Below are 13,735 nucleotides of genomic sequence, written 5' to 3' on the forward strand. Positions count from 1 at the left end.
GGATAATCCTCAAGTTACGGACCCAGTCCGTGTAATTGCTACCATCATCTTTCAACTTTGCTTTCTCAAGGAACGCATTAAAATTCAACGGAACAACAGCACGAGCCATCTATCTACAATCAACATAAACAAGCAATATACTATCAGGTACTAAGTTCATGATAAATTTAAGTTCAATTAATCATATTACTTAAGAACTCCCACTTAGATAGACATCCCTCTAATCTTCTAAGTGATTACGTGATCCAAATCAACTAAACCATAACCGATCATCACGTGAGATGGAGTAGTTTTCAATGGTGAACATCGTTTATGTTGATCATATCTACTATATGATTCACGCTCGACCTTTCGGTCTCCGTGTTCCGAGGCCATATCTGCATATGCTAGGCTCGTCAAGTCTAACCTGAGTATTCTGCGTGTGCAAAACTGGCTTGCACCCGTTGTAGATGGACGTAGAGCTTATCACACCTGATCATCACGTGGTGTCTGGGCACGATGAACTTTGGCAACGGTGCATACTCAGGGAGAACACTTCTTGATAATTTAGTGAGAGATCATCTTATAATGCTACCGTCAATCAAAGCAAGATAAGATGCATAAAAAGATAAACATCACATGCAATCAATATAAGTGATATGATATAGCCATCATCATCTTGTGCTTGCGATCTCCATCTCCGAAGCACCGTCATGATCACCATCGTCACCGGCGCGACACCTTGATCTCCATCGTAGCATCGTTGTCGTCTCGCCAATCTTATGCTTCCACGACTATCACTATCGTTTAGTAATAAAGTAAAGCATTACATCGCGATTGCATTGCATACAATAAAGCGACAACCATATGGCTCCTGCCAGTTGCCGATAACTCGGTTACAAAACATGATCATCTCATACAATAAAATTCAGCATCATGCCTTGACCATATCACATCACAACATGCCCTGCAAAAACAAGTTAGACGTCCTCTACTTTGTTGTTGCAAGTTTTACGTGGCTGCTACGGGCTTAAGTAAGAACCAATCTCACCTACGCATCAAAACCACAACGATAGTTTGTCAAATAGACTCCGTTTTAACCTCCGCAAGGACCGGGCGTAGCCATACTTGGTTCAACTAAAGTTGGAGAGACAGTCGCCCGCAAGCCATCTCTGTGCAAAGCACGTCGAGGGAACCGGTCTCGCGTAAGCGTACGCGTAAGGTTGGTCCGGGTCGTCTCGTCCAACAATACCGCCGAACCAAAGTATGACATGCTGGTAGGCAGTATGACTTGTATCGTCCACAACTCACTTGTGTTCTACTCGTGCATATAACATCAACATAAATAACCTGGCTCTGATACCACTGTTGGGTTTCGTAGTAATTTCAAAAATTTTCCTACGCACACGCAAGATCATGTGATGCATAGCAACGAGGGGGAGAGTGTTGTCTACGTACCCAACGTAGACCGAATGCGGAAGCGATGACACGACGTAGAGGAAGTAGTCGTACGTCTTCACGATCCAACCGATCAAGCACCGAAACTACGGCACCTCCGAGTTCGAGCACACGTTCAGCTCGATGACGATCCCCGGACTCCGATCCAGCAAAGTGTCGGGGAAGAGTTTCGCCAGCACGACGGCGTGGTGACGATCTTGATGTACTACAGCAGCAGGGCTTCGCCTAAACTCCGCTACAGTATTATCAAGGTATATGGTGGCAGGGGGCACCGCACACAGCTAAGGAATAGATCACGTGGATCAACTTGTTTGTCTAGAGGTGCCCCCTGCCTCCGTATATAAAGGAGTAGAGGGGGGGAGGCTGGCCGGCCAAGGAGGAGGGCGCAGGAGAGTCCTACTCCCTCTGGGAGTAGGATTCCCCCCCCCCCCAATCCTAGTCGGAATAGGATTCGCGGAGGGGGAAAAGAGGAGGAGGGGGCCGGCCACCTCTCCTAGTCCTAATAGGACTAGGGGAAGGGGGAGGCGCGCAGCCCATCTAGGGCAGCCCCTTATCTTTTCCACTAAGGCCCACTATGGCCCATATAGCTCCCGGGGGGTTCCGGTAACCCTCCCGGTATTCCGGTAAAATCCCGATTTCACCCGGAACACTTCCGATATCCAAACATAGGCTTCCAATATATCAATCTTTATGCCTCGACCATTTCGAGACTCCTCGTCATGTCCGTCATCACATCCGGGACTCCGAACAACCTTCGGTACATCAAAATGCATAAACTCATAATGTAACTGTCATCGTAACCTTAAGCGTGCGGACCCTACGGGTTCGAGAACAATGTAGACATGACCGAGACACGTCTTCGGTCAATAACCAATAGCGGGACCTGGATGCCCATATTGGCTCCTACATATTCTGCGAAGATCTTTATCGGTCAAACCGCATAACAACATACGTTGTTCCCTTTGTCATCGGTATGTTACTTGCCCGAGATTTGATCGTCGGTATCCAATACCTAGTTCAATCTCGTTACCGGAAAGTCTCTTTACTCGTTCCGTAATACATCATCTCACAACTAACATATTAGTTGTAATGCTTGCAAGGCTTATGTGATGTGTATTACCGAGAGGGCCTAGAGATACCTCTCCGACAATCGGAGTGACAAATCCTAATCTCGAAATACGCCAACCCAACATCTACCTTTGGAGACACCTGTAATGCTCCTTTATAATCACCCAGTTACGTTGTGACGTTTGGTAGCACCCAAAGTGTTCCTCCGGTAAACGGGAGTTGCATAATCTCATAGTCATAGGAACATGTATAAGTCATGAAGAAAGCAATAGCAACATACTAAACGATCGGGTGCTAAGCTAATGGAATGGGTCATGTCAATCGGATCATTCAACTAATGATGTGACCTCGTTAATCAAATAACAACTCATTGTTCATGGTCAGGAAACATAACCATCTTTGATTAACGAGCTAGTCAAGTAGAGGCATACTAGTGACACTTTGTTTGTCTATGTATTCACACATGTATTATGTTTCCGGTTAATACAATTCTAGCATGAATAATAAACATTTATCATGATTATAAGGAAATAAATAATAACTTTATTATTGACTCTAGGGCATATTTCCTTCAGATGGAGGATTGTCTCCGCTGATCGTGAGCTTGTGATGGGCTAAGTTGGGACACCCCTGCAGGGTTTAAACTTTCAAAAGCCGTGCCCGCGGTTATGTGGCAGATGGGAATTTGTTAATGTTCGATTGTGGAGAACTTGACACTTGACTTAACTAAAATGCATCAACCGTGTGTGTAGCCGTGATGGTCTCTTTTCGGCGGAGTCCGGAAAGTGAACACGGTCTTGTGTTATGCTTCAACGTAAGTAGATTCAGGATCACTTCTTGATCATTTCTAGCTTCACGACCGTTGCGTTGCTTTTTCTTCTCGCTCTTATTTGCGTATGTTAGCCACCATATTTTCTTGGTGCTTGCTGCAGCTCCACCTCTTTACCCTATCCTACCCATAAGCTTAAATAGTCTTGATATCACGGGTGTGAGATTGCTGAGTCCTCGTGACTCACGGATACTGCCAAACAGTTGCAGGTGCCGATGATACCAGTGTAGGTGATGCTACCGAACTCAAGTGGGAGTTCGACAAGGATCTGGGTCATTACTACGTTTCGTCTCCTGATGATCAGTAGTGGAGCCCAGTTGGGACGATTGAGGATCTAGCATTTGGGGTTGTCTTCCTTTATTTTGGTTCCGTAGCCGAACCTTGATTGTATTCTGGATGATGTATGTTTAACTTGTTATTTGTTTGAAGTGGCGATTGTGATCCAACTCTTTGTCCCTTTCTTATTCAATACATGGGATTGTGTGAAGATTACCCCTCTTGCGACAAAATCACAATGCGGTTATGCCTCTAAGTCGTGCCTCGACACGTGGGAGATATAGCGGCATCGTGGGTGTTACAAGTTGGTATCAGAGCCATCCTCGACTTAGGAGATCGAATCACTGACGTTGTTGAGTCTAGAACAAAATGCTTTGAGTCTTAGGATTATATATATCAGAGAGTAGGATTCTTTTTAGTCCTCAGTCCCTTCGTCGCTCTGGTGAGGTCTCCTGACGTAGAAGTTTTGACTTTCCTCTCCTCATATTTCACGAATTTTTTTAGGATCATGCGGGTATCTTAGAATCGTTCCGATATTCTTATGACGAGAACATTGTTCTTGGTGCCTCCTGACATTTAGGGGTTGTGGCAGTGTCCCGGGGAGTTGAGCTCCGAGGTATTGTCGTCATAATTTTATCGTTGCAGTTCTGGAATACTTGAGTTCGCCAACATCGAAAATCTCTTTTATACAGTTGTTAGTGAGATAACCTCGACGCCACCCAGTACTGGGGCGGGAGTTCGGGAGTATTGCCATAACTCGTATAACAGATGCTTTTCGAAGGTTGAGGTACACGATTTCCGAAGATTTCTTGGTTATGTGTTGACGGATGGATAGAACTTGATGTAGGGATTGTTAGTTTGCGTGAGATATTATGCTTCCCCTGTATCCCCAACACCAGATTGCATAACCAGAAAGTTTCGGGAGTTTATAGGTGGGATTTCAAGTAGCTCCTAGAATATCTTCCCGACAGATGCATGATATGGGATTGGGTAAATCTCTATCATATGTATTTGTTCTAGCTTATTCTGCAAGCCAAATCCTTTGTTTTGTTTTGAGTTATGGTATTCGAGTTGCTTCACTATCAAGTGTTGAATCCATACCTTTTCCTAAATGGTGTTCTCATATTTCTATGGGAGTTCTAATCCTTTTCGATCATCGAGATGGTCATGCCAATTCCTTTTCAACTGACATCACTACAAAAAAAGACACATCCGTGACATTTTGGGCCGAACGAATTTTTTTCTGTCATACATATGACACTTCTATGACGATAATTGTGACAAAACATGATATCATCATAGATGTGGTGGGCTCCTACTTCTATGACAAAATATCATGACAAAAAATGGGCTTTTCGTCCTGGGCGGGCCGGAGACGTAGCTGCATGACATTCTTTGGGCCATCCATGACCGAAAAAACCGTGGTAGAAGCGAGGGCGAGGAAAATTTCAGGGAGTTCCCGGTTACGGTGGGATGTCGGGGGCCGAGCGATGCGCGCTTCTCTCATACACGTACGCGCGTGTGTGCGAGGCGTTGGCTCTAACTGAACCCGAGCGAGGCGTTGGGCTCTAACTGAACCCGAGCGATTGCACTGCAGGCTACGCGTTACTGAACCCGAGCGATCGATCGATGGCTGTTAACTGAAGCCGATTGAGCGATTCCTTCGCTACTGCTGCTAACTGAAGCTGATCGATGCTGCCTCTGGATGAACAGTGAGCGTTGCGGGGGGGGGGGGGGTTGGATGAACACTTACCGGTGGTGGTGGATGAACAAGACCCCGTGGTGTTGCCTCTGGATGAACAGGACCCCGATTGATCAAGCCGGTTGGGGATGGATGAACAGGACCCCGTGGAGGGCTGGATGAACAGGACCACCCCGTGGAGGGCAGGATGAACAGTAGACGGTGGAGGGCACGATGAATAGTAGCCCATGGAGGGGTGGTTGAACAGGAGCCCGTGGAGAGGGCTGGTTGAACAGTAGCCAGTGGAGTAGCGCGCGTGGAGGCTAGATGAACAGGAGCACATGGATGAACAGTCGCAGGTTGAGGCTGGAGGAGGTCGACGGTGGATGAACAGTAGCTCGTGGAGGCTGGAGGGGGTCGACGGTGGAGATGAACAGTATCCCGTGGAGTCCCGTTTTGCGGTACGCCACACCCCTCCCGATGAACAGGACCCCCGTTTCGACCATAGCGCTCCAACACAAGTCCGTTTCATCCGTTTTGCGGTACGCCACACCCCTCCCGATCAACAGGACCCCCGTTTCGACCGTAGGAGGTCCGTTTCCTCCGTTTTGCGGTACGCCAGACCCCTCCCGATGAACAGGATCCCGTTTCGAACGTGGTCGGTCGAACACAAGGCCGTTTCCTCCGTTCTGCGGTATGCCAGGCCTCGTTTCCATCGCCTGTTCCGTCCAAGCCCTCTCGATGAACACGACGCATTCCGTTGCCTCCCCATGAACACGATGCATTTCGTTGCCTCCCCATGAACACGATGCATTCCGTTGCCTCTCCATGAACACGATGACGACGCTGTTTCTCTGTTCCGACCCAGCCATGTACACGAGCCCTGGCCGTACGTATGCGCGAGTAGGCGTTCGAGACCCCGCCCATATGTACACATACGTGGCCGTATTTTCTTTCTTGCACCCTGGCCGCTATACGTACATGTAAATGCTACGTGCACGCCTCTACTACGACACGTGCGCACCTCTACTTCGACCACTATGTACGTACATGTTCGCGACCAGAATGACAATGCTACATACGCTTCGACCAGGTGGGTCCCGACTGTCAGGCACTTCCTTGCCTGCGAAGATGAGCTGGTGGGTCCCAGCAGTCAGGGGGCGAATCGTTTTTTTTGGCCGGGACGCACTTCCTTGCGTGCGAAGATGTAGCTGGTGGGTCCCAGCAGTCAGGGGGAAACGTTTTTTTTCATGAAATACGGTGGCCCGTCCGGTGGGTCCCGCTGTCAGGTGGAGGAATAATTATTTTGCACGTAATAAGGAGGCACTTCCTTGCTGCGGCCGTGGACCTAGCTGTCAGCCTCTCCACATACAGTCCACGTCCGATGGAAGCCGTTCCTTGACCACGTTGACCACGCCACGCCGAGAGCACCAGGGCGGTGGACGACGATGAGGCCTAGGAAGGGGACGAAGCGGAGCCGGGGAAGACGCGGCAGTGGATGCCCATGCGTAAAGGAGTACGAGGGTTCATTGGTTCGCTGCGGTGTGAGGCTGCCGTCGCCGCAGAATAACAGGGGTTGTGGGTGAGTAGAGGGATGGCCTGGCCAGCGGTGGGAGTAGTAGGGGGCGGTGAGACCTCCGCCGCAATGCAACTGGACACGGGAGGCAGGAGCACGAGGCACGACCGGCGCTGGTTTGGGCGGCTGGAGCAAGAAGACCAGAGGTTGAAGAAGCACTACGACTGTTGGATGGACATCGTACGGTCACTAGAGCTAGAATCGTGCATATTGACTAAGTTGACAAAGCCCTCCGTCCCCGTCAACTTAGTAGGCCCACAAGTCAGCCTGCCACTATACTGGGTCCCAGCTAACAGGTGGAGTATTCATTTTTTTGTGCGTAATTAGGAGGCACTTCCTTGCGTGCGAATATATAGCTGGTGGGTCTGAGCTGTCAGCGGCGGTAACGTTTTTTTCGCGAAATACAGAGGCCCTTTCGGTGGGTCCCTGATGTCAGGTGGAGGAATCATTATTTTGCGCGTAATAAGGAGGCATTTCCTTGCGTGTGGCCGTGGACCCAGCTGTCGGCCTCTCCACGTGAAGTCCACTTCAGATGCATGTCGGTCGTTGACCACGTTGACCAGGCCGCACCGAGAGCACCAGGGCGGTGGACGACGGCGAGGCCTAGGAAGGGGACGACACGAAGGCAGGGAAGACTCGGCAGTTGTTTCCCATGCGGAGGGGAGTACGACTGTACGAGGGTTTACTAGTTCTTCTGCTGTCGCCGGAGAATAACAGCAGGTGTGGGTGAGTAGAGGGATGGCTAGGCCAGCGATGGGAGTACGGTCGGGCGGTGAGGCCTGCGCGGCAGCACAGCCGACCGTGAGGAGGAGGGAGCAGGCAGTCCCGCCGGCGCTTGTTTGAGCGGCTGGAGCAGGAAGAGCAGATATTGAAGAAGCACGACGGCCGTTGGATGGACATCCAACAGTTAGTGCTTGTGCGTCAACCTTTTTTTTAGGAAAGCCTCAAATCTGTGGAAAATAGCATACAGCCCATCTGCCATTATTTCTAATAATTTACAGCCCATTTGCTAATTCTTAAGGTTTTTTGGAGCCCATATTCTTTCTGTTAGCATTACAGCCCATATTGTGGCAACGGTTAAAAAATTATACAAAATTTTGCATATTTCGGTGCGGTCCGAACTGTTTTTAATCCCGAAATTTTGACTCACATTCAAACTGATTTTAAAAATAAATGTATATCAATATAAAATCCAACAAATTCTCCATGCATAAAAATTAATGTAATTTAAAATCTTGAAATGAAAAAAAGATATTTTAAACTAATTTCTGGTTTGATGTGTTTTAAAAATGTACAACCCATTTCTCATTACTGATGGGCTATTTTCTCGGCCAGCCGAATGAAAGCTCTCCTCGTCTTGAAAGATTTGCAGCCCAACAGGCCTGACAAAACGACTTACTTGGCAAATCACAAAAAAACTGGGCTGTGGCCGTGGACCCAGCTGTCAGCCTCTCCACGTACAGTACTCTTCCGATGGAAGTCATTCCTTGACCATGTTGACCATGCTGCGCGGAGAGCACCATGGCGGTGGACGATGGCGAGGCCTAGGAAGGGGACGACGCGGCAGTGGAAGCCCGCGCGGAGAGGACTACGAGGGTTCACTGGTTCGGCTGCGGTGTGAGGCTGCCGTCGCCATAGGGCCTGGCCAGCGGTGGGAATAGTAGGGGGCGGTGAGGCCTCTACGGTAGCACAGTCGGCCACGGGAGGCAGGAGCATGCGGCACGACCGGCGCTGCTTTGGGCGGCTGGAGCAAGAAGACAAGAGGTTGAAGAAGCACTACGGCCGTTGGATGGACATCGTACGGTCACTAGAGCTAGAATCATTCATATTGACTAAGTTGACAAAGCCCTTCGTCCCCGTCAACTTAGTAGGCCCACAAGTCAGCCTCCCAGCAAGGTGGGTCCCAGCTAGCCGGGGGAGTATTCATTTTTTGTGCGTAATAAGGAGGCACTTCTGGTGGGTCCGAGCTGACAGCGGGGGGAACGTTTTTTTCACGAAATACGGTGGCCCGTCCGGTGGGTCCCAGCAGTCAGGGGGGAACTATTTTTTTCGCAAAATACTGGTGGCCCGTCCGGTGGGTCCCCACTGTCAGGTGGAGGAATAATTATTTTCTGCGTAATAAGGAGGCACTTCCTTGCGGCTGCCGTGGACCCAGCTGTCAGCCTCTCCACGTACAGTACTCTTCCAATGGAAGTCGGTCGTTGACCACATTGACCACGTCGCGCCGAGAGCACCACAGCGATGGACGACGGCGAAGCCTAGGAAGGGGACGACGCGGAGCCGTGCAAGACGCGGCAGTGGATGCCCACGCGGAGAGGAGTACGAGCGTTCACTGGTTCAGCTGCGGTGTGAGGCTGCCATCGCCGCAAAATAACAGGGGGTGTGGGTGATTGGAGGGATGGCCTGGCCAGTGGTGGGAGTAGTATGGGGGCAGTGAGGCCTCCGCGGTAGCACAGCCGACCATGGGAGGCAGGAGCAGGCGGCACGACCGACGCTGCTTTGGGCGGCTGGAGCTAGAAGACCAGAGGTTGAAGAAGCACTATGGCCCATTGGATGGACATCATACGATCACTGGAGTATTGACTAAGTTGACAAAGCTCTTCGTCCCTGTTAACTTAGTAGGCCCACAAGTCAGCCCAACAATATGATGGGTCCCAGCTAGCAGGGGGGTATTCATTTTTTGGGCGTAATAAGGAGGCACTTCCTTGCATGCGAAGATATAGCTGGTGGGTCCGACCTGTCAGCGCGGGGGGGGGGGGGGGCGTTTTTTTCGCGAAATACAGAGGCCCTTCCTGTGGGTCCTAGCTGAATCATTATTTTGCGCATAATAAGGAGGCATTTCCTTGTGTGCGGCCGTGGACCCAGCTGTCAGCCTCTCCACGTACAGTCCACTTCCGATGGATGTCGTTCATTGACCATGTTGACCAGGCCGCGCCGAGAGCACCAGGGCGGTGGACGACAGCGAGACCTAGGAAGGGAACGACATGGAGCCAGGGAATACTCGACAGTTGTTTCCCACGCAGAGGAGTACAAGGGTTTACTGGTTCGTCTGTCATCGCCGGAGAATAACAGCATGAGTGGGTGAGTAGAGGGATGGCTAGGCCAGCGATGGGAGTACGGTGGGGCCGTGAGGCCTGCGCGCCAGCATAGCCGGCCGCTGGAGGAGGGAGCAGGCAGTCCCGCCGGTGCTTGTTTGAGCGGCTTGAGCATGAAGAGCAGAGATTGAAAAAGCACGACAGCCATTGGATGGACATCCAACAGTCACTGCTCTCGTGTGTTGACTAAGTTGACAGGGCGTTGCCTGTGCGTCAACCTTTTTTTATGAAAGCATACACGTCAACCTGTAGTAGGCGCACAAGTCAGCCTCAAATCTGTGGAAAACAACATACAACCCATCTGCCATTATTTCTAATAATGTACAACCCATTTGCTAATTCTTAAGAATTTTTTTGGAGCCCATCTTCTTTTTGTTAGCATCACATCGCATATTGTGGCCACGGTTAAAAAGTATATGAAATTTTGCATATTTTGGTGTGGTCAACTGTTTTTAATCCAGAAATATCGATTCACATTCAAACTATTTTGAAAAATAATTTATATAAATATAAAATCCAAATAATTGTCCACGCATAAAAATCAATGGAGTTTAAGATCTTGTAATGAAAAAAAATTGAAACTAATTCCCGGTTTGATGTGTTTTAAAAATGTACAACCCATTTCTGGGCAAACCGAATGTAACTCTCTTCGTCTTGAAAGATTTGCAGCCCAACAGGGCCAATAAAGCAAGTAGGCCTTGTTTGGGTATTTCTTTAAAAAAAATAGAACTGGGCTAGCGAAGCAATAAAAAAACACAACTGGGCTCATGATGTGGTAAACATAAATAAAACCCTGGCTAGACGGGCCACAGCCCCCGCACAGCCCCGTTGTTACCCTGATCCGTTGCTAAAACTAGTATAAGTAACAACTGCTTGTTCCTCAAAAAAAAACTACGCGACTTGCTGGGTCCCTGGTGTCAGCCGCTCGTAGTGTAATTCTCTCGTTTATTGACTACGTTGACAATGGCGTGAGCCCCAGATGCCCAACCATTAGGAGGAACCATATTTTTGGGTTTGTACTATAGAGGCACTTGCTTGCGTACTACCATGACTCTGGTGGGTCCCTACTGTCATCCTCTCCATGTACAATCATCTCCTTGTTCCTCTCGGTTGTTGATGACGTTGACAACGCAAGAGGGCAGCGCACCGCGCACGGTGAGCGAACCAAGGCCGCAAGGCGGAGGACAACGGCGAGGCCTCGGACGGAACGAACAGGAGCCGTTGAAGATGCGCCGGTCTAGTCGCAGGCGGAGGGGAGTACGAGGGTTGACTGGTTCGGGCGTGGGTGCGTGTTGGGGCTGACGTCGCCGGAGAATAACAGGACGTGTGGGGGAATAGAGGGAGGGACTGGCCAATGTTGGAGGGTACGTACGGTAGGGAGGCGGAGGCGCAACCAGCCATGGGAGGCGGGAGCAGGCAGAGCCGACGGGGTAGTTTGGTTTGGGCGATTGGAGGAAGAAGAAGACAAGAGATAGAAGATACACGACAGATGTTGGATGTCAATCCAACGGCTGGTAGGCAGAATTGTTTGTTGACTGGCTAGTAAGTCGACACCACCTTGGATAGGCTATTTCCTCGCGGGTCCCAAATGTCAGAATCCAAATCTGTCACGGTCATGCAGCCTTTCCTATGAAAATTTACAGCCCATTTGATGTGCTAGTTCGAAATAAGTTTGTGGGTGCTGGTGGGGGCTAATCACTTGGCTTCTGTAATGCACAGTGAGCTCAAGCAGCCGGCGAGAGTGATGTTATTTCCCTTGGTTTGGATTTGTTACAATATTTCACTCTAAATTAAACGAATGGCAAGCCATTTGCCTTGTTTCAAAGAAAATATGACAGTCACAGCCGAGTTGAAAAGGGCAGGAACATCTAACTCCAGCTTACAAACTATACAAAAGCACGAGGGTTAATTGTTCATCAGGTTTACAAAAAAAACCAGATTGAAAAGGGCAACACCATCTAACTCCAGCACTGTTTTCGGCAGTCATAGTCAAATGGATCGGTCAGGTCCATAGAATGAACATCCTGGGTCATAAAATTTACTGGATTATGACCACAATATGTTGTAAATAGAAGCCCGGCACGTTCAGAAGCTCTTTTTCCCACCTGAAACTCCTTTTTTTGCTCTTCGATGTACCCATCCGTCAAAACCATGCTGCTAATAAACTTAAGCCTGATGGACAATAGTAACCTCGCATTCAGCAGGAAGAATGTGACAAATCTTGTGTTTGCACGGTTGGCTACATATAGTTCTAGCGTTATTGTCTTCAATCGAATCTCATGAGAAGTGAGAAAATCCCGATGCTTACGAATCCACCGATTGGTTATAACTTTCTTACCCCGTCCTGTTGCCTAAATAGACATGAAGATTGAAAACAATTAAGGTCTAAAAGAAGAGTGTCGAAAGAGCAACAGCTGAACGGTTAATTCTAGTACACTATATGCGGGCTTCCAATGTGCGTGAAATTATCACCTTTATATACAACTTCTTCAGACATGGAAAGCATTGCAGCAAGCCAATAATCTTGTTCAGATCAAAACTATTCATTTGGATATATAAGATCTTGACAGAATCCAGCACCATTGATAGGCCATCCATGGAGAAACTCTTCATTGGGCATAGAACATAATATTAGTACAAAATGTGTACTCCAAGATGATATATAAATTATGCACAGAAATTTAAAATGCAGCTTATGGTTACAAGTGTAGATGATAATATAAAGTACCTGAAGAACTATGGAGCCAAACACCATATTGAAATGAGCACAGAGATCATATATTACACCCAAGGTCTCCAGTTTAGGCGCAGAGAGGACGGTTATTTGCAACAGTGAATAACTAGAATCAAGGATCAACCTTTGAAGTGAAGGGGCATCTTGGATGATGAGCTGCCTTCCGTCAAAAGAAATTCTAGTTCTTACAAGGTTAGGCGACTTTATTTGGAGACAACCGATTCTAACTGTGAAAACAAGCACCAAGCACTCCAGCGTAGGGCAACTGGAGTGCATGATGCTGTGCAATGAGGCCTCCGATATACGAACCCACACAAGTGAAAGTTTCTTGAGAAATGGGAGTCGAAGGTTTAGTACCAGATTGTCTGGTAGGTAGCACTGCGCAAAGGTGGTGGTGTGGAGAGAGGATGAAAACCCCGAGATGGACATCAGTGCTGAGGGCACAAGTTCATGGCGTTCGGTATGTGGTATGTGATTTCCAGGGGAATAGTAGAACTCAAGCATTTGTAGTTTTGTGAATTCAGGGGATTCCAGCCAGGCGTCCACCGTGCAGGGCATGGTATGCTTGCTCAGGTAGCATGACGAGATGCAGAGGCTTTGAACGGAGCCCTGGTGGGAGGAGATGATGGCTCTGGGAATTTCAAAATCATTGAAGAGAGATAGCTGACGACAGTCGAGATTAAAGGGAACGGCGCGCCATAGAGGGCGCCACCGAATTGAGAGGACTTGGGTGCGGCAGCAATCCTTGGTGGGGAGAAGCGAGATGATCTCCCCAAGGATGGCGTCCAGGAGATCGCTGATGCGGTCCACTCGAGATTCTACGGGTTCCTGGGATCTAGTGGGGGCAGGGTCACCGCTTCTCCCCACGCTGCTGGGTGCGGGATCTACAACAGGCATCGCCGCTGGCGGGAGCCTCATCTTCATGGCGCTGGGGCCAGCCGACTCCATTTTCCTCGAGGGCGTCGCGTCGCGCTCACGGATTTGAGCAGAGTAACGAATGACGAGCCTAGTTGTAGTGCGAGCGAAGAAGAAGGGGAGC

Source organism: Triticum urartu, chromosome 3A (assembly GCF_056163025.1).
Source record: "Triticum urartu cultivar PI428250 chromosome 3A, HENAU_Tu73, whole genome shotgun sequence".
NCBI lineage: Eukaryota > Viridiplantae > Streptophyta > Magnoliopsida > Poales > Poaceae > Triticum > Triticum urartu.